This window comes from Panthera uncia (assembly GCF_023721935.1).
Source record: "Panthera uncia isolate 11264 chromosome A1 unlocalized genomic scaffold, Puncia_PCG_1.0 HiC_scaffold_17, whole genome shotgun sequence".
Taxonomy (NCBI): Eukaryota; Metazoa; Chordata; class Mammalia; order Carnivora; family Felidae; genus Panthera; species Panthera uncia.
The window spans coordinates 138,691,436-138,713,532 of record NW_026057577.1 but is presented as its reverse complement, the minus strand read 5'-3'; the positions used below and the strand labels follow the sequence as shown (position 1 = coordinate 138,713,532).

The following is a 22,097-nucleotide window of genomic DNA, read 5'->3' as shown; positions in this document are numbered from 1 at the left end:
GGGGCGTCATTCACCACCGCCACGCAGCCCCTGAAGTCTGAGCGAGAGCCCGAGCACTTCCTATCCACCCATTCCAAAGGACTGAGAGAGACCGAGAGAGAGAAAAGAGGAGAAGAGAGAGAGAGGTGCTCGCAGACAGCCCCGGCGCGGCGGGGGAGGGGAGGCGGCGCGGGGTGTGGTAGTTGGGGGGGGGGGGGCGGCAAAGGAGAGGAGGGTAGGGTAGGGTGAGGGAGGTGGGGAGGGAGTGGGAAGCCCGCGTGCAGGGCAGATGGAGACTGGCAGGAGGGACAGCGGGATGGAGGGGAGGAGAAGGGGAAAGGGGACCACCGGGACGCGGGGAGGGGACGGGGTGGAGGGGAGGTGAGGGGAGGCGGGCGGGGCCTGGGATGGAGGGGAAGGGAGGGGAGGGAAGCGGGCGGGGTACGCGGGAGGAGGGAGGCTGGGCGGGCGGACGCGCCGGGGGAGGGCGCTGGGCAGGAAGGGGAGGGGGAGCGCGAGCGCGAGAAATGCAGAGGCTGCAGCGGCGGCGGCGGCGGCAGTAGCGGCAGCGGCGACGGCGGCGGCGGCAGCGCTCCAACTCGCTCCTCGCTCCGGGCTCCGCCGTCGAGCCGGGGAGAGAGCCTCCGCCAGCGGCCAGGCACCGGCCGGACGACGCCTGCGACCCGGGCCCCTCGGCGGCACCGCGCTCACCCAGGGCCGGCACAGGCACCCAGAGCCGGTAAGGAGGCGCGCCCCGGCGGCCCCGCCGCCCCCGCGGACCCGGGGCGCCGGCAGCCCGGGGGCCTCCGTTCGCCCCCGCCCCACCTCGAGGCCCTTTGTTCTCTCGGCGCCGCGGCCGGGGGCGTGGGGCGCCGCGGGCCTCGTTAGACGGCGCCCAACGCGGGGGACCCTCCGCGAGGTTCCCGTCGCACTTCGGGGCTGTGGGGTGATGGGGGGGCCCCCCGAAGTGGGTGGCTTCAGCCTCTCGCGGGGTGGGAAGGTGCGGGGGTGGCGAGTCTGGTAGACGGGAGATGCGGGGTGGGTAGCGAGCGGGAGCCAGCTGCTCGTGAAGGAGGAAATTGCCTAATGGGAAACCCTCTAAACGCACCGAGTCCCGAGGAGACGGTTTTGTGGGGCGGAAGGGAGCGTATCTGTCATCGGAACCAGTCGCAGCCCGGGAGGGAGCGCTGGGAGAGAGGGGCGCAGCAGCGAAAGATGGAGGGTGGGGGTGGGGTGGGGCGGGAGTAGGGGGAGAAAGAACACGGGGATCTGGTGTGATCCCAAGGAAGGAGGTGGCTCTTTGGTTCAGCAAATGGGTTTCTTTGACCCCGGGGGACTCCTGAATCCTGGCCTGCGGTGGCCAAGGAATGCGAGGTTCACACGACAACGTGCCCGCCGAAGCACCTCTGAGCGGATCAAAGCCCCCCCCCGCCTCGGACGTGGCCGAACTGCCTTCCCGCTAACCTGTGGGCCATCTCGGAGCATTTTATATTTTTGCGAGGCTTCGGTGCAGAGATGCCCGGGGCGCCTCGCCTCCACCCTCGCGGCCCGGGCCGGGAGAGTGTGAGCGCGGACCTGACAGCGCGCGGTCCCCCCACGGCCCGGCTCCGCTGTGAGCCGAGGTTTGGGGTTCAGCAGGTCTTGCCGAAAGCGCTAACGCTGAAACCGACGCCCGGTTCCTGTCTCCGTCCCCACGCCCCCCCTCCCCCTCCCCCGACAAATAAAAAAAAAATTGCGGAGTCCCTGGATGCGACCGCACACACAGCGCGCGGCTACAAACCGCATTCTTTCATGAATATTCATCGAATGCTCGGCTGAGCTCCTTATCTGCTTCCCCAGAGACATTTCCGCCTTGAAACGAACTCCTTGGACAGCCTGTGCCTGTGTAATTTTCACCCTGCTGAAATCAGCACAGCGCTCAGGGGTGCAATTTTAGTGCCTTTGAACGGGGTTGACACACCTCGATCTCCCTCGAGGCCACTACCTCGCGGGTTAAAATCCAACAGTAGCATCGAGGTGGTCGTTTTGCTGTAGGGGTGTGGATCGGCCTCCCCGGGATTCCAGCCAGGGCTAGCAGATCCTTGGTACTGCGGGCAAAATGAATGAATCGGGACTGTAATTACCTATTCCTTTGTCTTGGCCTCGCGCATGCGCCGGAGAGCAGGGTGTGGAGGGCCCCGGCAGCCCCATCTGATCTCTCCATCACCCACCCACCCACCCACTGCCTTCCGAAGCCGAGGAACAAAGGCGTTTGCCCTAAATGTTGCGTGAAATCCTTGGACCCAAATGACAGTTTTTCTTTTATCCCCTCTGTGTGTATGTTTCTTCTTTTCCAGGTTATCTTTCATCTTTTGCTTTCTTAGTGATCTCAGTTGACGAAAAGTAAAGATTATCCTTGGTGATGAGAGCAAACTGTGGATTAAATGTTTTAATGACCGAATACTGCTCTTTTCCTTTCTAGTACTGTCCATTGTTCTCTTTTCTGCAACATATTGCACCGCAGTGATGGTGGCCCTCGATTTGCATCAATTAACCATTTGACAGCTTTTTGCTGCTGGTCCTTTCATTAAGGGACATTGGCCTCAAAACTAACAGTGGCTATCTGCCCCTAGTGTCACTACTTGGGAGAAATTAAGACATTCTGGCGTTTATAGGAACAAGATGGCCTACAAAACCCAAGGCAGAGAAAATGGTTACCTTGTCAGAATCCTAACCCTGTGTTTTCTCTTGATTCCTGCCTCATTGTTTTACTAGGGACCCCAAAAGGCCAACCCCACAGAGATGCAGATCACTGATAGGGCAGGAAGAAGGAAGAAGGCTACTGGGGCTGCAGGGGTGAAGATGGTCGATTGAATTCATAACGCTTCCTTTTTTTTTTTTTTTTTTTTTTTTTTTGGTCAATTTCCAGCAGAAGCCATGATACATATACCTTAGGTGCTGATTTTCTTAAGGATGATGTAATAACCAGATTATGGTCATTTAGATTTCTTTTTGGGCTTCTTTATTCTACCATCCAAAAGGTGACTTATGGATATAAAATAACTAAATACTGTATTTTTGCAATAGCCCGTTATACTTAAAAGAATTTATGTTTAAGTATTCTTAGTACACCCTGATAGGACAGCATGTGGCAGGAAAATGGAAGTCTTCTCTTTTGTTCCTTTTAATAAAAGGATATTGATATTGACCACGTTTAATAGATGAGGGTGTGTGCTTGATAGGCCTGGTACTCTGTCTCTAGTCTTTAGTATTGAGCAGCTTATTATGGTTTAGAGGGCTATCTTTTTTTTTTTTTTCCTTTTCTTTTTTACTTAAGGTTATGTTTTTGAGGGAGAGGTGAGTTAGAATATAGATGGGATTTGATAGCAAGTGTATTCCAGTATGCCCCCAATTCAGTGAGTCATGGGTTTTTCAGCGAGATCATTTTTAAGCTGAATTTGAAAAAATAATCAGTTACCTTATTCTTTTATCCGGCTAGTTTTTTTGGCAGTCCTTAGCAGGTGGAGAAAAGGAGCTAATGGGCCTTTGGACAAAATGCGCCAACAATAACCATATCAGACAGTGGCATTTTTGTCTTTAACTTTGCTCATCCTCTCATTATGCATGCTGGGGAGAACCTTCTCTCCTGCTGGGTCACTCTAATTTGAATGTCCACTGCGAGAGCCCTGAGGGCTTCCACTCTGTCCTTGGAGGCATCTTTCTAATCTTACTGGATTTACCAGAACAAACCATGTTATAGTCTAAGATGTGATGTGTTTGTTCTCTTTGGCTTTTGTGTTTTTGAAAACAAATTCACACTAAGAACAATTTAAAAACCGTTTTTATTCCACGGTCACGATAAGGAGAGTATGAAAAACTTACTACGTTTGGGGGAGATTTGGTCACTGTAAAATGGATGCCTGTGTTATTCACTGTCGTTTTGCAAAAACTTGCAAAATCCAAACCTAATTTTTAAAGCAGTTGAGGTGTCCGGTATATGCACATGTGTATACGCATATACACACACATACACATATACACATATGTATATATATGTACACGTGCTATAAAATAAAATCTTATTAATGATATGAAACTAAACTAGTTTAGTTATTGTACAGTGCTTCATACTGACGTTTGGAAAATGATCCATTTTTGGTCTTTCTAAATACGTAGGTAAAAGGGGGAGCCTAGCTAGTGTCCGAAGAAGCCCATTCCCAGTGCCTAGCAGGGTAAAACTAATGGATTGCATTGAACATCTTAAATTGAGGTGTTCATTTACAGGCTTAAGAACTCACAAGGAGCATTAGTGAACATTAAAAGTTGTAATAAACAATGCTTACTAAATAAAGGATTTGTAAACTTGTTCTGTCTTCTTTTTCTGATCTCTTGTACAATTTGGTTTTGAAAAATATCCCCCAAAGGCCTGTCAACTCTTGTGTGTCAGAAGTAATTGCTTTTGGTGTCTGATTCTGTTGAAAGAAATGCTCTGATTCGCTTGGGCCTTCCTCTTTCTTCCGTGTAGTTGACCTGCTCATTTTACACTTTCTTTATCAAAAGGTTAACATCTTCTTCATGATCGTTTTAGCTGGTGAACTGGAAGCCAGGTAACTGCTAAGGGAAAACTGAGTATATAGACAAGTTGAAGTTCTTGGGAAATTGGGTGCAGAATCTCTCATCTCATCAAGTTTTCTCGACTCAACTGGATCCTTTCCATTTATCCCAGTTCTGTAGATAACCCCATACAACATGAACTTTACTCTTTGGCTTAATTATGGTAGATACATAATCAGGAGATAGCTTTGAGGTTGTGAATAGTCAGAATTGTTATTTATTTATTTATTTATTTATTTATTTATTAAGAGAAAATAGTGCATTTTGGGGAGGCTTCCTAAGACACAGCGGAAAGTAACTGGGTTTGAAAAATCTCTAGACACTGGTTAAACCACTGTGGGCAAATTATTCAAGCCTCTCTGAATTTCACTTTCTTCAATTGTGAAATTGGGATAATAATTCTTATTTTTCTTGCCATAATAAGGGCCACACGTAAGTCTGAAAAGCGCACAGGCACGGTGGCTGGCTCTTTGTGGCTTCTTGACCTCTCAGTCTGCAGTTTCAACACAGTTAATTAACATCCCTAATTAATTTCTGTATATTGAGCTGTATTTTTGTTCCATGCTGATTAATCAAGACCTGAGGGGTTCAGTGTATTCAGTTAGAAATTGGATATTTCAATTTCAAACTTGCTCAAATATCATAATTCCCAGCTACTGTCTTCATACATGTACATATTTGAGATTTAATGAGACCCTGGGAATTTGCCCCAAAGTGGATTGAATTAAGCCAGGGTAGCCACGCTCATTGAATTTCCCATGGCTGCTTATATAACTCAAGAGGTGGCATTTAAATTCTTTTGAGAAAATACAGGGGTAGTTCTAAAACCACAGAAGCTCCCAGCCAGCCAAAGGAAGGTTTTTCCTAAATACCATTCCCTACGCCACTATTAAAGACAGACATCTAGGTAAGTGTCCTATGAGAAAATTGTCCAGCGAACCTTATCAAGAGTAAGAGGTGACCACATAGAATCAAATTCTTACCAGGATACAGTTAAAGTGTAAATATGAGAAGACACAAGCCTTGACATTGATTAAACCGCATTCTGTCTTTCCCTCTGGAAGTCGGGAATGGGGTGGCATGGACACAGAGACTCATAGTGCCTTTTCCTTCTTCTGCAACCTGAGAACTTAAATAGCTTTAAAAATCAGGCTTTCCAAAGGCAGTAGAGAGTTTTTTGACTTGCCAAGGCCTTTGGTGAGGGGAGGTTTGCAAGTGGGCAGGTTTCAAAGTCTAGGAATAAATTCCTGAAAGCTTTAGAGATTTAGAAATAGAAACCATCTGCAAGCACAAACAGGGGCCCAGGGCATAAGGAAACCTCTCAAGATAATAGAGAAAAATGGTGTTTAGTGGGGCAGGCAGAGCATTTACACAATATTTCCTTCTTATCGCTTAAACATTTTGTGAACTTGTTTCTGGATTGACTTTTCCCCTTCATTTTAGAAAGGACTGGGTTTCACTGGTGTGTTTTTTAAACTTCTCTTTGAAATAAATAGATTTCAGCCATTGTTTGTACCTTGTGTAGGGACTATGGTATTTAGAAAAGCATGATTTGGAGGGCTAGGTGTGGTAGATTTGGACTTCGGGGCCAGATTCCCTGGCTGAAGAATCTTGCCTCAACCGTTTTACGAGCTGTGTGGCCTTTGGCAAATTGCTTCGCTTCTGTGCCTCAATCTCTAAAGTGGGGATTACAATCTAGAGTTTTTGTAAGGATTAAGTGAAATTGTCAGACACTTACAACACGGCCTCACATATTCTGCATGTCTTTTTTTAAAATCCGTTTTATTTATTTATTTAGATAGCATGAGTGGGGGAGGAAGGCAGTGAGAGAGAGAGAGAGAGAGAGAGAATCTCAAGCAGGCTCCACACTGTCATTGCACAGCCCCAGCGTGGCTCGAACTCAGGAACTGTGAGGTCATGACCTGAGCTGAAATCAAGAGTCGGGCACTTAACCAACTCAGCCACCGAGGCGCTTCTGCAAGTCTTTGTAAAGCACATTCACCATAAAGTGGTGAAAGAACCAGGTTTCTTTACTTCATGCCCTGTGTTAGTGACTTACACGCTTGTTTCAAAGAGGCCATCATCGCAAAACAAGCTGACGGTGGCGCCTTGGACAGGAGTTGGTAGAACACAGAAATACGTGGTTTAGAAACATCCTCCAGGTTGGGGCGCCTGGGTGGCTCAGTCGGTTAAGCGTCCGACTTCGGCTCAGGTCACGATCTCGCGGTCCATGAGTTTGAGCCCCGCGTCGGGCTCTGGGCTGATGGCTCAGAGCCTGGAGCCTCCTTCCGATTCTGTGTTTCCCTCTCTCTCTGCCCCTCCCCCATTCATGCTGTGTCTCTCTCTGTCTCAAAAATAAATAAACGTTAAAAAAAAAAAAAGAAACATCCTCCAGGTATAGCTATGATCCTTGAACATGTTGCCAGGACACTTAACTGGTTTCAAAAGCCCAGAGTGGGTAAATCAACACAACCCCAGCCTCCACAACTGGTATTAAAATGGGGGGGGGGAGGGGAAAGAAAGTCCTTGGGATTTCAGAGACCTTCAGAGAAAGGCTTACTCTTTTGATATGTTCAGATCAGGGCAAAACTATCACCTGGGGAATAGACATAATTCATTCAGATTCCTGAAGGCACGCGGTTTTGTTGTGTCCTGAATCAAGACGCCTTCGTTTGCAGTTGAAAGGAGCGTCTTAATCATTGGTACTAAGATTAGTATAAACCAATCTCGATATTTAAAATTCTAAGGTATACACTTAACCACATCCCCACCACCCCGTTGCCAGGAGTAAAACTGAAGCTTCAATTATGCGGGACTGTAAAGGTATTGTTACCTGTTGACCAAATTATGTAATTATCCCCGTAGACACCTTAGTCAGCCTGGCTTCTTAAAAACAAAAAAGGAAGTTCTTTGGAGTTTCAGATATTTGGGTTTGATGGGTCGGTCCTAGATTCAGTTTGAACCTTTTAGGCATTTAATTCAGAGATCTGCCCAAGGTGATTTGTGTTTTACCTTCTGGAGACTGAGTTTTCCTGTTGGGTGAAGGTAAAGTCATTTCCATTTTGGTTAAATCCTTTTCTAAATAGCTTTTTTTTTTTTTTTTTTTTTTTTTTTTAAACAGCTTTTTGAATCTTACGGATTTAGGAGGGAAATTATATTTTACTTTACCAAGAGGTTTTGGATATGGGTGTTGTAGCTTTTGAAAACTTGCCTCTGTGAAGGCTTGTTTTGATTTGTTTTGGTTTAATTTAGAGACGCTACAGGATGAGATTGGACATTTGTGAATATTTCTTGTACATCCTATACTCTAACTGAATTTTATCCCCTCAGACAAATTGTAGGATGCATTTTGCCTATGAATAAACGAAAAATGGAGGGTTGAATAATACACATATGATTGCAGAGCTAGGGACACCTGGGTGGCTCAGTCGGTTGAACAGCCGATTTTCGGTGCCGGTCCTATGTCACAGTTCATGAGTTCGAGCCCTGAATGGGGCTCTCTGCTGTCAGTGCGGGGCCCGCTTCGGATCCTCTGTCCCCCTCTCTCCCCTCTCTCCCACTCATGCTCTCTTTCAAAAATAAATAAACATTAAAAAAGAAAAAAGATTATAGAGCTAATAGGAAGTCCTATATTCCAAATCCACGTCTGATGACCCTGTTCTGCTGTCCAGCACTACACTGTATTTCCCATAAGCCTTGGCCATTTTATCTTATGTCCAATGGACATGGGATAACATGGGTAGCCTTCTAACATATTAATATCTTCAGTGTTCATATAGAGTTGTACTAAGTTCTTCAATGAAAAGATGTTTATCATAGAGATACAATGTGGAATAAATGTTTTAATCAGTAATGCCTTAAGCGATCTGTAGATTAGAAGTGCTTCTTATCCTAGTGAATACGGACTGATATCCTCAAGCCATCCTTTTCGAGGGGGCGGGGAAGGGGGAGGAGGGGGAGGGGGATGGCAACTGGCCCTAATGAGGGCTCTAAATGAATGTGGCTTTGGTTGGCCCCTTCACTTTCCTCATTGCCCTTCACAAGTGAAAGTAATCACTCAGATACCTTACCTGTAATCCTACCTTCGTGGTGCTAATCAGCGATGCTACTCGACCCCCTTCCTGCTGTGTTGTCGGTTGCCCCATTAGAGACAAACTCAAGTCCTAACGTTGCCAACCCATTTTCATTCTGCCTCCAGGCAGGATTCATTTACAGAAAATTGGTGGCTGCTTTTAAATACCATCCTGACCACAACCTCAGTCTTCTGTAAATAACTTGTGTCATTCCAACAGAAGGTTTGAAAGCTCATGACCAAACACACTTATTTTGGAACTCGAGAGGATCTTAGAAAAGTCAGTGGCTTACTCAAGGTCTCATGAGCTGGTTAGTGGCCGAGTGGAAAACCAGGTTATTTCCCAATAAAGCCTCACTCCTGCCGCCTCTCCCTTATGTGGAATTGAGTCAAACTCTTACTCAATGTCTGCAACTTAAATTCCTGCCATGCTTTTAACCTGGTACCATTTTGTGAAAATGTTCTCTGCATCCTGTATGTCTCTCGCTGCTGCCCTCTCTCCCCTCCTCTGCAGAAGGAACCTCTTCCGCCTTCAACAGACCACGTGAGCCCCTTGTCTTCAGGTACCACCTGCTTTCTCCACGTGCCATCTTTCCCCCTCAACTTCTCTCTCTTCTTGCATTATGGGACGTGACTTCCTTCACATGCCAAAGCATTTATGGCATGCATTAAAATAACTTTACTCATAAAATGAAATGTTGGTGTCGTATCTGCGTTTTCCTCCTGAAATGAGCAGTGGTGCAGGGTTGGGGGTATTTTGTTTCCTTTGAGGAGAAAGCCAGTTGGCTCTGCACTAATTTGGGGGCTGCAGAGCGAGTGGAACAGTCAAGCATTGTGCGCTAGGAAGACTCACTCAGGAGTCTCTTGGAAGCTCCAGGGAGCAGTGCTGTGGAGAACGGATGGACAGCAGCCTTCATGCTGATTACTAGTGTTATCTGGCTTATTGGTTTGAGAGCTGCATAAAGCAGGAGGTTTCATCTTTTTTCTTTAGAATCACCATTAACAGTGTTTGGGCCGATTTAGAGGATTTCAAAGCGCGGCAAGTTTCTGCAGCAGTCATTGAAAGTGGAATGTAATTAAGTACTGAGGTTGTGAAAACACTTTGGCCAGACTTGAAAACTTATTTGAGCAGTGTAAATGGTGTATGTGCGTTTGCACGCGGAGAAACCAGTAAGCTTAGTTTTGGTGAGATACGGTTTTCATTTCATATTTAAAATGATCTATTTGGACATTTCAGTAAGTGGAGAATGAGCCTGATGAGTTTATATTTCTCCAGGGAAGCCTGCAGTAAATAAGTGACTTCACAGTTTTTAGACGGCTTTTAATTCTTACAGTTCTGTAGGTCAGAAACCTGGTCCTCAAATAAATCCAAATTAAAATTTCTTCTTGAAGGTTATGAAGAGATAGATGGTAGAGAACAGCCTTTCCTGGTTGAGCTTTCTAAATTACAAGTTTCCTGGATTGCTTGGCAAAGTGATTTTGATTACCTGTTGACAGGTCTTTAAACCACCATTACCACAGAGACTAATTCAACAGCCAAGTTAAGCAGTAACAAATCTAATTGGGGGAAATAATGTATCAAAAAGGAAAGCAACAGCAACCAGGTAGCAACTGTAAGAACATCACTATTTCTTAAGGATGTTTAGAAGAAAGGTCTTGTGTCTTTGTACTGTCATAAGCTTCTCTGAGCTTGTCCTGAAAACAGTAGGGGCTGGAGGAATGTTTGCTGTCTTTGACCTTTACCTATGTTCTCAGCTGTGTCAGTACAGATTAACAGCGTCTGTATTTGTCTCAGGCATATTTGAGATGATTATGGGAAAGAACAATCTAGAGAAATCCGTGATCTGTAGGTGGGAAGGGGGGAGATCGCTTTCTTTCCTCCTTTATCCTGCATTTATTTCATCAGGAAGGTAGGATAAGGTGACGGGACCACTTGGGAATTTACTGAAGACATAATATGGTTAAGTAAGGTGGTCTGGAATCTCTGAATGACCCATTTTCCTAAGGAAAAAAAGAAAGAATCTCAGCAGTTGGTGGTGACAATAGCTTCTGGGGCTTCTCGTGATCTCCTAACCTCAGTGAATAACACCCTGTTGACTGGAGGTTTACTGTAGCACCCAGGGTTTCCTCAGTAACCCTGGTGATCTTTTGTTGAGACCTCAAGACTTGAATTCCCAGGGCTCACCCAACTGGACTTTGGAAACCTCGTTCTAGAATTTCCAGTGTTTGGTTTTAGTAACAGGTGTTTGTAGCAATATTCGCCACCGGGTTGTTAATACGTGATTAGGAATGGTTTCCCAGGTGTGTGTTTCTTCACGTGACTCACATCTGAATGTTCCTCTTCTCCCTCATCCAATCCAATGGCTGACTAATGAACGGAAAGTCTTGCTGAAGGTCTCCTGGGTGCAAGAGTCAAAAACTTGGCTCGCTCCATTCCCTTTCACCCTTTTGATTCTAACTAGTTTTGTTTCTATCAGGCAGAGAGCTTAGGTTTGATTTCATCTGTCCTAAAGTCTCCTGGGTGGGTGGTCATCTTAGGAGACCCCAACTGGCCACCACGAAGAGAGAAGTAACTATACAGTGGAATTATAACCCATGATTTCACTAAGGTAAGAGTGGTAGTTTTAAGTGGAATAAACTCAGTGGGAAAAGAGTTCTCTTGAATATTGCTAAGATCTTACATTCAACTTTCTACTAATTCTGGGTGCAGCGGATGTAACAAAAGGTGATTTTTTTAAAAAAAAGTGTATCTAAATGTCAGTAGGCTTCACATTGCCCCCCCCCCGTCACCGAAACAACCCTGTTGATGATCCCTTCCTGCTTACAAGCTATCACTTTGGTGCACTTTGAACTTTAGTGCAGCGAATAGTAACACAGTCTCTGACTGTATCCTTGCTTCCAGCAACAAATACTACAACAGGGTTAAGGAGAACAGGTAATCGTTCAAGGGAGCGGTTGGCAAATCAGGACAAATGGACTCGTGCCTCCCCTTTAACTTGCCTTCTTCAGTCCAGGAGCTACTATTTGCAGTCCCCTTGCTTGTATTGATCCCCATTGGCTGGGCTTTCGGCCTAGTGAGGTAGCCAAGAATCTCAGATAAAGGGCAAAGGAGTCCAGAATGATGTAATATTGCAAAAAAATGTTGCTGCTGTTTCTAAGGGGAGTCAAAAAAGCTCAAGCCAGTTTTGAGCAGGGCATGATTCCTATTGGAAGAGGGTGTAACCTGGGGGAGATAGATCTGTAAAACCCAACCCAAACCCTTAGGGCATTTAGACAGTGTTCACATCAGCTGCACGGAGCGTGGCAAACCCAGCAGGCCCTGGCATGTTAGCCACTGTTTGCATAGTTTACCTGGCAGAGAAATGACCCAACTGCTGACACAAATGTTTTAGAACACCGGAAGGCACAGTGGTTAGTGCGAGGTTTAATTGGCATTTGCATCTAAATCTGATACTGAGAACATATTGAACTATCTCCCTACCTAATTAAACAGTCCAATCTTGAGGGCGTGGGGGTGGCACTGTGGGCAGTGGCGTTAACTTGTTAAATCTTGAAGTTTGTAAAGTGCTTCCGAAAAGGAGGCCATGACTGTACTTGGAGTTTCTGTACGGTCGTTTGGCAGCCATGTTTCCGGTTGGAGAGAGGGGAACACCGCTCCTTTCTGTTTCTGGGAGTGTCTGGATTCCCCTTGTACAAAAAGTACGCGAAACTGTCTTGTAGGTCAACGGTCAGTGACCTCTTGTCCTTGAGCCCCGCTGCTTCCTCCTAGTGTTGGGGGGAGGGCAATAGTGCATGAGAGGAGGAAGAGAAGGGACAGGACAGGTGGGGAAACAAATGTGTAGTAATAGAAGCGGTGGAAGACACCAATGCCTCGTTCCCGTCTTGGTCTGCTCGGGCTGCCATTACACAATACCGCGGACTGCATGGCTTTAACAACAGAAATTGATTTTCTCATAACTATGGAGGCTCGAAGGATAAGACCAACTATGGAGGCTCGAAGGCATGTTTGGTTACTTCTGAAGTCTCTCCTTGGCTTGCAGATAGCCAGCCACCTTCTTGCTGTGTCCTCATGTGGTCTCGTATCTGTGCACACAGCCATCCCTGACGTCTCTTCCTGATCTGTAAGCACAAGGCCCACCCTAATGGCCTCATTTTCATATAATGACCCCTTTAAGGGCCCCGTCTCCGAACATAGTCACGTTTTCAGGTACTGGAGGTCAGGGCTTCAACGTGTGCATTTTGTGGGAACACAATTCGTCCCCTAACAACTCATGCTTGATGTTAGGAAAGGTGGTTTATAGTGAGGAACTTTGGAAAGTCCTGGGCAAAAAGGTTTTTCACTTGTCCCTGCCCCCAAGAAGAGAGTGGAGAGAATCAATGGTACTTGAGCCCCTGGCTTGGTCCCCACCAATCCACGTGGGGCAAACATAAGTGCCTCCATTTGATATGAGATGCAGAGAAGTTAATTTCCCCAGGATTCACATCACTGGAAACGATCAAGCCTGGTATGAGATTCAGAGTCAGGTTTCTGTGGCTCCCTTGTACGGGGGATGGCCAAGAGTGCGTGCAGGTACTGTTCCCTCTGTTGTACTCATGACGGACACGGGTACGAGAGGCCTTGGAATCCCTCTCAACACAGTCTCTAGGCAGTTGCCGTCCACCAGTAAGCATCAATACGTGGTGAAGCCCGGTTTTCATTCTAGCATTATATTCTGTTTCTTTCCCTCTGCCCGAAGGCTTTCCCATTTGGGTAGCCACATACCCAAATATTACAAGACCGTGAACAAAGGGAGTGAGAGAAAGATTTACTTAGTGAGTACGGTGTGAAGAACTAGCTAGTGTCGAGTAGGTGAAGACAGAGTTATTTTCCGAAGGCCCTCTTTAAAATCTGCCAATCCTGAGGGCACCTGGGTGGCTCTGTCAGTTGAGCATCCAACTCTCGATTTTGGCTCAGGTCCTAAGCCCAGCATTGTGGGATCAAGCTCCTCGTCAGGCTCCAGGCTGAGCACGGAGCCTGGTTGGGACTCTCTCTCCCTCTGCCCCTCCCATGATCTCCCCCCACCCCCCCCCCCCCCCCCCCCCCCCACTTTATAAAATCTACCAACAGTGGCAATGGCAGAGACCTTGTTCTAGACGAAAGAGTAGACGGGATGCCTAGGCTAGTTGAAAATCCCCCACTAGCATCAAGGCTTATTGGTAGGAATTCACCACACACAGTGTCACCAAGGGGCAGGTTTTGATGGATGGAGACCTTAGGAGATGGGAGTTTTAACAAAGGCAAGTGTGGGCGGGGCCATTAGAGTTTTGCTGGAAAGTTTGCCTTATAGTGGGACGCTGGGGAATGGAAAGTAGCAAGTGTCAGGAATCATATGACGTCTTTGATGACTGCAGACATCAAGCCTAATACATTTCGGGGTCTCTCCAAGCAATAAAACAAGTAGTGATACTTAAGGGATTTTCCTGAGGGGCATTGTCAACACATGTGCCTGTGGGTATATGCCTATGCTTAACGCTTTTGAGAGACTCTTTCTGAAAAACCAATTTTGCAACTTTTGAGGGTGTCCCATCAAGTAGTTCAACTACCGCCTTTTCTGTTTCAGCTTTCAGGTCACGTCATGTTGTGTTAACGGCAGCAATAAAATACTACCTCGTTGATCCACCACTAAATTGAGTATAACAGTTCAGTTTTCCTACACCAGATAAACCACAGGTCCTAAAATAATTGAGAGTTGGTACTATTTAATATTTTTATAAAGGATTATAAGTGGTAAATTACTTTCTGCATAAAATTGCTGTAAGTAATAGAATTTTTGATTTTAATATGCAACATCTATTTTCTTTTTTTTTTAATTTTTTTTAACATGTATTCATTTTTGAAAGGCAGAGAGAGAGACAGAGTGCGAATGGGGGAGGGGCAGAGAGAGAGGGAGACACAGAAACAGAAGCAGGCTCCAGATTCTGAGCTGTCAGCACAGAGCCCGATGCAGGGCTCGAACTCACGGAGTGCGAGATCATGACCTGAGCCGAAGTTGGCCACTTAACCAACTGAGCCACGCAGGCGTCCCTATGCAACATTTATTTTCAAGCTAATGTCCACGGTTCGCATTTAGTGGCTCACTTTCTTGGTCAGCATCACCTTTTTCCACTCATTCTGGAAAACTGGGCTCTTTCTGGTGACCGGTGTACCTTGTCGTTATCTCACTATGTTCATCGCCCTCTACTCTAAGCCATGAACCTCATAGAAGCTTCTATCCCTCTCCTTGATTACCGCCCTAAATACTCTTGTATATCTGAGCATGACATCCCTCTGCCTAAGACTTTATATCATGATTTTCTGGTCCACCGACAATAAAATATGAAAATCCTACTGATCTGCAAGTTCCTGCCCTAGTTTCCCGTTTAAACTCCTTCGTCCTCTCTCATCTACCCTCTGTTCTCCAGCCACATGGCCCGCCTTTCCGTTCTCTTAGTGCTGTGTGCAGGCCCTGGCTTGCTGTTCCTTCTGCCTGGAATATACTTTCTCCCACCGCCCAAGTAGTCTTCAGTTACCACTTTCACAGAGATGCCTTTCCTGTCTGTCCCCACACCTCTTGCAGCCCTTAGCATTTTTGTATTTTTGCATTTATCAAAACTGAGGGCATTATTTCATGTTTCCACCCCTCTAGATGAAAAGACCAGAAGGCGGGAGTGTACTGGTTTTGTTGACCCATACCAGTGCTCTGTGACAGTTCTGATACATAACCTAGCCCTCCGCATTTGTGCAGTGGACGAGGTTGCCTACCGTACATTATATGGAGGGCCCGTGTCTTCTGAAAATCACCTTTGGTAGTTGAAATGACTTCCATTTATGGACACTGTAAATTTCCCCTCATCTGTTGTGCTTACTATGAAGATGAATATCTGATGAACTCCAATTAGTGTAATTATTCTGTTTCCAGGCAGTAACTTTAGTAGTAATTGTTCTAAAGCCCTGAGACATTACGAATAATTAGTCCTAATGGCTTGTGCATCTAAGCTTCCTCCCTAGGTAGAGCCTCCGAGGAAGAATGAAACTGTGTTATTTGTGGGAAACAAATAGTATTCTGTTATGGAATCTTTTCAGAAATAAACCACAGTGAGTGGAAGCTGGGGCTCATTACAGGTACATTTCTCATCCCTTCCTCCAAGTCACTGAATATCGAGGGTTTGCAGTGGATCCATCATTATTGAACAGCTTGACTAATCCATTTTCATAACCGCCTTTGGGAAGTGTCATGTGTTAGGCCCCCAGAGGAGCGTGCAGTTTTAAATCTTTACACATTAGTTGACGATAACAAATAAAAATGAGTTTAGCCCTGGTTCTGTGCTGTAACTACTCATTCTAACGCGTGCATTCTGCCAAGCGAGGACCTTGCTTCATTCATCATTGGATGTCAGTTTCTAGCTCAGAACCTGTGGTCCAGTAAAGGGCCAGATGCACAGACGGGCATGTTTCAGGGCCATAAGGCATATGCCAGAATGTTAATTATTTTACCTTCACGTCCAGGAACCAGCTGGCAAAGAACCTTTAGCCAACATCATGGTGTTTCCTTTAGGGGTTGGGGGTACACAATTAAGACAGCATTTGTGATTTACTCCCCCTCTCTCCTCATTTCATACACTCCTCGATGGCCAGCGTTCAACTGTCACTGTCTCCTCCCTGAGCGTCATGCTTTACTTTGAACTGAGATGGTTAGAGAGTTAAAAACCCTCCTGTCAAGTCTGAGATCTCTCACGGATCTGTGTCTAGTTTCCTAAAACTGACTCTTCTTCATGGGACTCTCACTAAATTAAAAGACAATGTTTGTAGTTTTTTATAACGACGCAAAATGGATTTCCAAAGCAAACTGTATTTAGGGAACAATGATGCAGGGTTTCAGGCAACTATCTGACAATACAATTTGCTCATTCTAAAAATGTTCCTAGATATTGATATTTTACTTGCAAAATTTTTATTGTAATAGGTTTTTTTCTAACATACTAAAAGTGTAGTTACCGTTGAGTTGATGACTGTCTTTGTTGCCTACATTTGTGAGCTGAGCTGGGAGAGGAGACGTATCACCTACATGATTTACACCCTAAACACTTGCTACTTATACTATGAGATCAGTATTTCATCTTGAAATTATCTCATTTTAAACTTCTGTTTTTGAGAGAGAGAGAGAGAGAGAGAGAGAGAGAGGGCACGAGCTCGTATGCATGCAGCGGAGGGGCAGAGAGAGGGAGAGGGAGGGAGAGAGAGAGAGAGAGAGAAAGAATCAGAAGCAAGTTCCAAGCTTAGTGTGGAGCCCATCGCAGGGCTGGATCCCATGACCCTGAGATCATGACCTGAGCTGAAATCCAGAGTCGGATGCTTAACCCACTGAGCCACCCAGGCGCCCCGAGAATGGTCTCATTTTAAATAAATTCAGGTTATGGATCAGCCAGCAGCATTGTCTGCAGCTGTGAGCTCCTCCCCGTAACGCCCCTCACCCCTGCGTACAGAACGGCACTCCTTATCCATCTAAAGGAGCCAGCCATCAGGGACAGGGAGAGGACAGCTCTAGCTCATAGGGTCGAGCCAGTTTGATTTAAATCGGTTAGCAGACCAGAAAGAGCAGGGCCAACTCTTTGCGGGTACTTTTTTATCTGATGCACACTGTTAAGTCTCCCGAACTTCACGTTCTCTTGGGAAGCCCAGGCCAGGTTGCAGGTTCTGTCCTTGGAATATGTAATTAGCTGGAATGACAGCGTAGGGATGGTGGGGCAGGAATTTACGACACAGACTGGATGATCGATACGCCTTTTGATGTGTATTTCCAGTCAGTTTACTAGATGATATTTTTCATCCTGTATTTTTTCTCAAACCCTCTGATGTGACCCGAGTGAAGGAAGTCAGCAGTATTGCTATAGATGTTTGGATTCCATCAAGTCTTTGAACTCCAGGGAACATGCATGTGGCCCTCAGTCTTCTGCTGTTGTGGGTATAGGCCTCGCCTCCCCCTCTTCAGTTGTGAAGATTGTCCTATTTCTGTTTTATAAATATGTTACTGGGGCAGATGCACGTGATGTACCCTCACATATTTGCAGCCAGAAGTAAAAAAAAAGAAGAAAACAATGCAGCTAAAAGATATAGCTATTGCTTTTGCGATGAATTTATCCTTTATTTAATTTTTTTTTTAATGGCTGTTTATTTTTGAAGGAGAGAGAGAGAGAGAGAGAGAGAGAGAGCAGGAGTGGGGGAGGGGCAGAAGGAGAGAGAGACACACACAGAATCCGAAGCAGGCTCCGGGCACAGAGCCCAACGTGGGGCTCGAACTCCCAAACCGTGAGACCGTGACCTGAGTGGAGGCCGGACACTCAACTTACTGAGCCACCCAGGCGCCCCAAGACCAAGCTTTTTAACGGCAGTCCAGATGAGCAGCCCGTGTGGGATTTTTCTGCTCTGTCAAATGCAACGTGGGAAAAGGCAAAACCACATTAAACTCTTGCAGGATTAATGTTTGTTTATTGGATGAGCTGGGAGATGCAAAGACCGGTTTCCTTCCTTTAAGGAGCTCACAGTTGATGAAGGCAAAGAGGTGCACCAGTAATTAGAATGAGACAAGTGTTGGTCTGTAGATGTGGGGGGTAGAGACACTGGCCAGAAGATAGCCATTAAATTAACTACATGGATGAATCATTACTTTTTTAAAAAATATTTATTTATTTATTTATTTATTAGAGCGAGAGAGAGAGAGACAGAGAGACAGAGAGAGACAATGAGAATGAGAATGAGAATGTGCTGTCAGCACAGCCCACTGTGGGCCTTGAACCCATGAACCCTGGGATCATGACCTGAGCCAAAATCAAAAGTCGGACGCTTAACTTGACTGAGCCACCCAGGCACCCCTCGGTCATTACTTCTGTCCTTTCTCTGTCCTACTGTATGTCACTTGACCCACCTCCTTCACCTGACCACACCACGTGAGATATTCTGGGCTCGATTGGTTACCATTTAACGAGTTATGTGACTATCACTTTTGAGAATATGAATTTCGGGATTGATTTTGTTTCATTTAAAGGTCTTAATTACCAGATAGAGAAGACGTTCAGATATCTTACATTCCCATCAAAAACAAAGTATTTTAAGGATTAAAAATGGAAGGAAAAGCCTTCCAAAAATAGTTCTTAAAACACAGGAAGAATATACTTTATATCTCTAGCATACGGTCACTGAAGGACCTCTTGGGGAAATGTCCCCAGCAGGTGCCCTCTCCTGCCAGCCTTGCAGCAGGGACAGGATAGTCCTCTTGAGAGAATGAGGGAAGGACTACTGTTGCTCCCACGTTCAAGATTCTAAGAAAAACTCACGCTGGTTCGTAGGACCCAGCAAATCTGTATTCTGGCGATGCTAACTTCTTGAATCCAGAGTATAAGTGCTGTTTGTCCTTCGTTCCAGAGAGAGATGTGATCTCTAGGAACACAAGTTGGGGGGGGGGGGGACCGCATCGAAAATGACTCTGAAATTACATGTGGCATATGATGAGAAGGGGTATCTCTACACAAAGAAAACCTTTTGTTTTGATAACATCTACTTTGGAAAATGTTAATTTCCAGAGTTTCTTCGTGGATTGGGTAAGTTTGCAGTGCTGTTCACATCAGATCATTTTTCCGTTAATGTTTTGTTATAAGAATGATATTTCCCTCCATATCTAGGCCCTTTTGCCCTAATGTGTTGCTTTCTCTTGACTCCTAAGTTGCCAATAGTTTACAGAAGTAGCTGAGACTCTTGAACGTGATTTTTTTTTTTTTTTATATCTTAACAAACGTAGGGCAACCAAACGTAGGTTGGTAACCAATTATTTTCTCATTCCTCAAGCCTTTAGTTTCCAGTCTGATTTTTACTACCTTGTAATCTCTAATGGCTGATTGACAAGTGATTATTTCTCAACTTCACAGGACGTGGGAGCCCTGTCTGCTTACTTGTGGTTTTCCTAGAGCTTCAGACAGTAGGTGGTCCAGAGTATTTCCTCCATGTGAATCAATGTATTAATCCTTGGGATTATTCTGCCTTGGGGAAGAAAAGCAAAAATGACTTCTTATGACTCCTGAATATACTCTGAAATAGATTCTGTCTTACAGGTTTAATTTTCATGTCATTATTAAAAAAAAAAAATAATAGGAATTAAAGATTTATATTAAGTCTTCACAGACTCCGATATGTAAAAGTTGAGTAGTAGTTCAAATGTGGTGAATAATGCATACTTTTAATTAGATCATATTTTAAGAAAAATCCGTAACACCCCGTCTTGATATAAATAAATCACAATTCTGTGAATCAGAAAAACTGCTGTGTTACATGTAGTTCCCCTGAAATCTTCAAAAGCTGAAATTTTTCTGTGTACCTTGAAAGTTTGTTCATGGAATCTCCCAGCCCACACTGCAGTAAACACCCAAGTATTCTGCATCGGAAGTGTTGTAACAAAGACTGACAAGGCTGTCTGATTATGGACACGAAGAACCTTCCGTGAGCTCATCTGGAAGGGTTTTCTGAATTAAAACTAAAGGTCTTAACATTGGTGACTTGGATAGCTTTCGTTATGGAGAAGGAAAACTGCCGAAGCCTGTGGTTGAACTTGCGGACGTCACAGGTGTGGACCTGGGGGAAGGAAGTATTTCAGTGAGGATTCTGTCACTTAACTCTTGCTAGGTGTCCCCTGGTGTTACTTTCTAAAGTCAGCATGCGTGTCTCCAAACCCATGCACAACACGATGTGTGTGTGAGAAGAGACTGTTTAGTTACGTAAATGCTTATTTGTGGGGGGTCCTTGTCTTTGCAGTTGGGTGCTTCCGTTGACACTTTATTTGGTTTTTGACTTAAAATTTTTTTGTGATTATACGTATTCTATGGTCTATGGTCTAGGTGCCTTTCTTTTTTCTCTTTATTGAAATCTTTTTTTTTTTTTTTTTTTTTTTTAAAAACAGCACCGGACTTTTCCTTCTCCATAAAATCTTAACATTCATTTGGTTCTTCTCCATGTTCCAACTTTCTTATACAGGAAAAGTGATCACTGTTTTCAACCAACTTGATTTACCTAGCTGGCTCTCCAGGTTTTTATGGAAGCCAAAATAAAACTTCAAAGCAACTGAAGACGCTGGAGCCTCCCATCTTTCCCTTTCAACTAACACCTACCGATGTTTATCTTGGGAATAATTTGATGTTTATTTGATGAAACGTGTGGTTAGGTGTTAATGGACATGAATGTCAGGCTTCAGAACGGTGCGCAGAAACCTTTTAAGATTCTGTGTTGAGCATTTGATGCTCTGTGGTCAGGGGTTTCTATGGCACCCTTGAAAGCGAGGAGTTAAAAATGCCTGCCTGGCCCCCACGTGGTCTCCTCGGAATGTGCCGGAGGGGAGTCACAGCCATTTCCTATCCGATCTCGGCTCACCTTTTCCTCTTCGCCCCTGCCATCTCTCTGCCTGCCTCACACTGTCTCCAGTTTGTCATCCTCTTTTCTAGCACCAGGAACTGTTGGCCATTTCTGATGAATATCTGAAGTGTGGCATACACGATATTGCGATGGAAACATGACTCATTATGAACTGCATTCACATATTGCTGTGACAGTGACTTCTCGAAGAGTATGTGGAAATTTCTGTTGGAGCGTAAACTCTTCATCACCAGCTTTCTGTTGGACTTCGGTTATCTTTGGTAAACTTTTAAGTATGTTTCCGCTGAAATGAGGACTGTCCAGTTCTGATAAATGCCTAGGAAAGGAGGACTGGGTTTGGTGCTTGCTGTCTTAGCCATAGAAGAAGCCGAGGAAGGGGAACCTGGGTGGCTCAGTCAGTTACGTGTCTGACTCTTGGTTTCAGCTCAGGTCAGGATCGCACGGTTTGTCCATTTGAGCCCTGCGTCGGGTGCCGTAACTGACGTTGTGGAGCCTGCTTGGGATTCTCTCTCTCTCCCTCTCTCTCTCTGCCCTTACCCCACTTGTGCCCATTCTCTCTTCAAAAATAAACTTAAAAAAAATTTTTTTTTTTTAAAAGAAGCCAGTGAAGTTGTCTTCATCCAACAGAATATACAAATGTGTTGGTGGATAAAACCATGCAACCCCTTACCCGGGTAACCCATCGATACTTGTCTGAATATCACACATTGCCTTTAGCTCTTTCCGGAAGAAGGTATGGCATGCATGATAAGTCCTCTCATTTTCTCTTGATAAACGCTTTTTGAAGCCACCAAATTCAGGGTCCACATAGATAGGTCAGTGTTGGTACATGTAACAGAAGGCCGTATATTTGGTGATAGCTGTTGACCCCACACGCCTCTTGGGATGGGCATTGGTGTCCCGAAGGGCATGTTAAGACAGCCCAGGCTATCCATCTAAATTATAGCTTCATTTGTCTCCCTTCCAAGGCCTTGCGACGCAAGGCTGATCCTCATTAAGGCCCTGTTAGGATTGCAGATA

The 22,097-nt window shown here is 45.3% G+C and overlaps 1 protein-coding gene across 1 annotated transcript in view; it reads left to right on the top strand.

Moving 5' to 3' along the window:
• Nucleotides 1-634: 634 nt before the first annotated feature.
• BASP1 (brain abundant membrane attached signal protein 1) overlaps nt 635-22,097 on the top strand; it is a 56,084-nt gene continuing 34,621 nt past the window's right edge. Inside the window, exon 1 of the mRNA XM_049648265.1 lies at nt 635-718. The gene's annotated coding sequence lies outside the window, so the exon portion shown is untranslated. The remainder of the gene's footprint in view (nt 719-22,097) is intronic.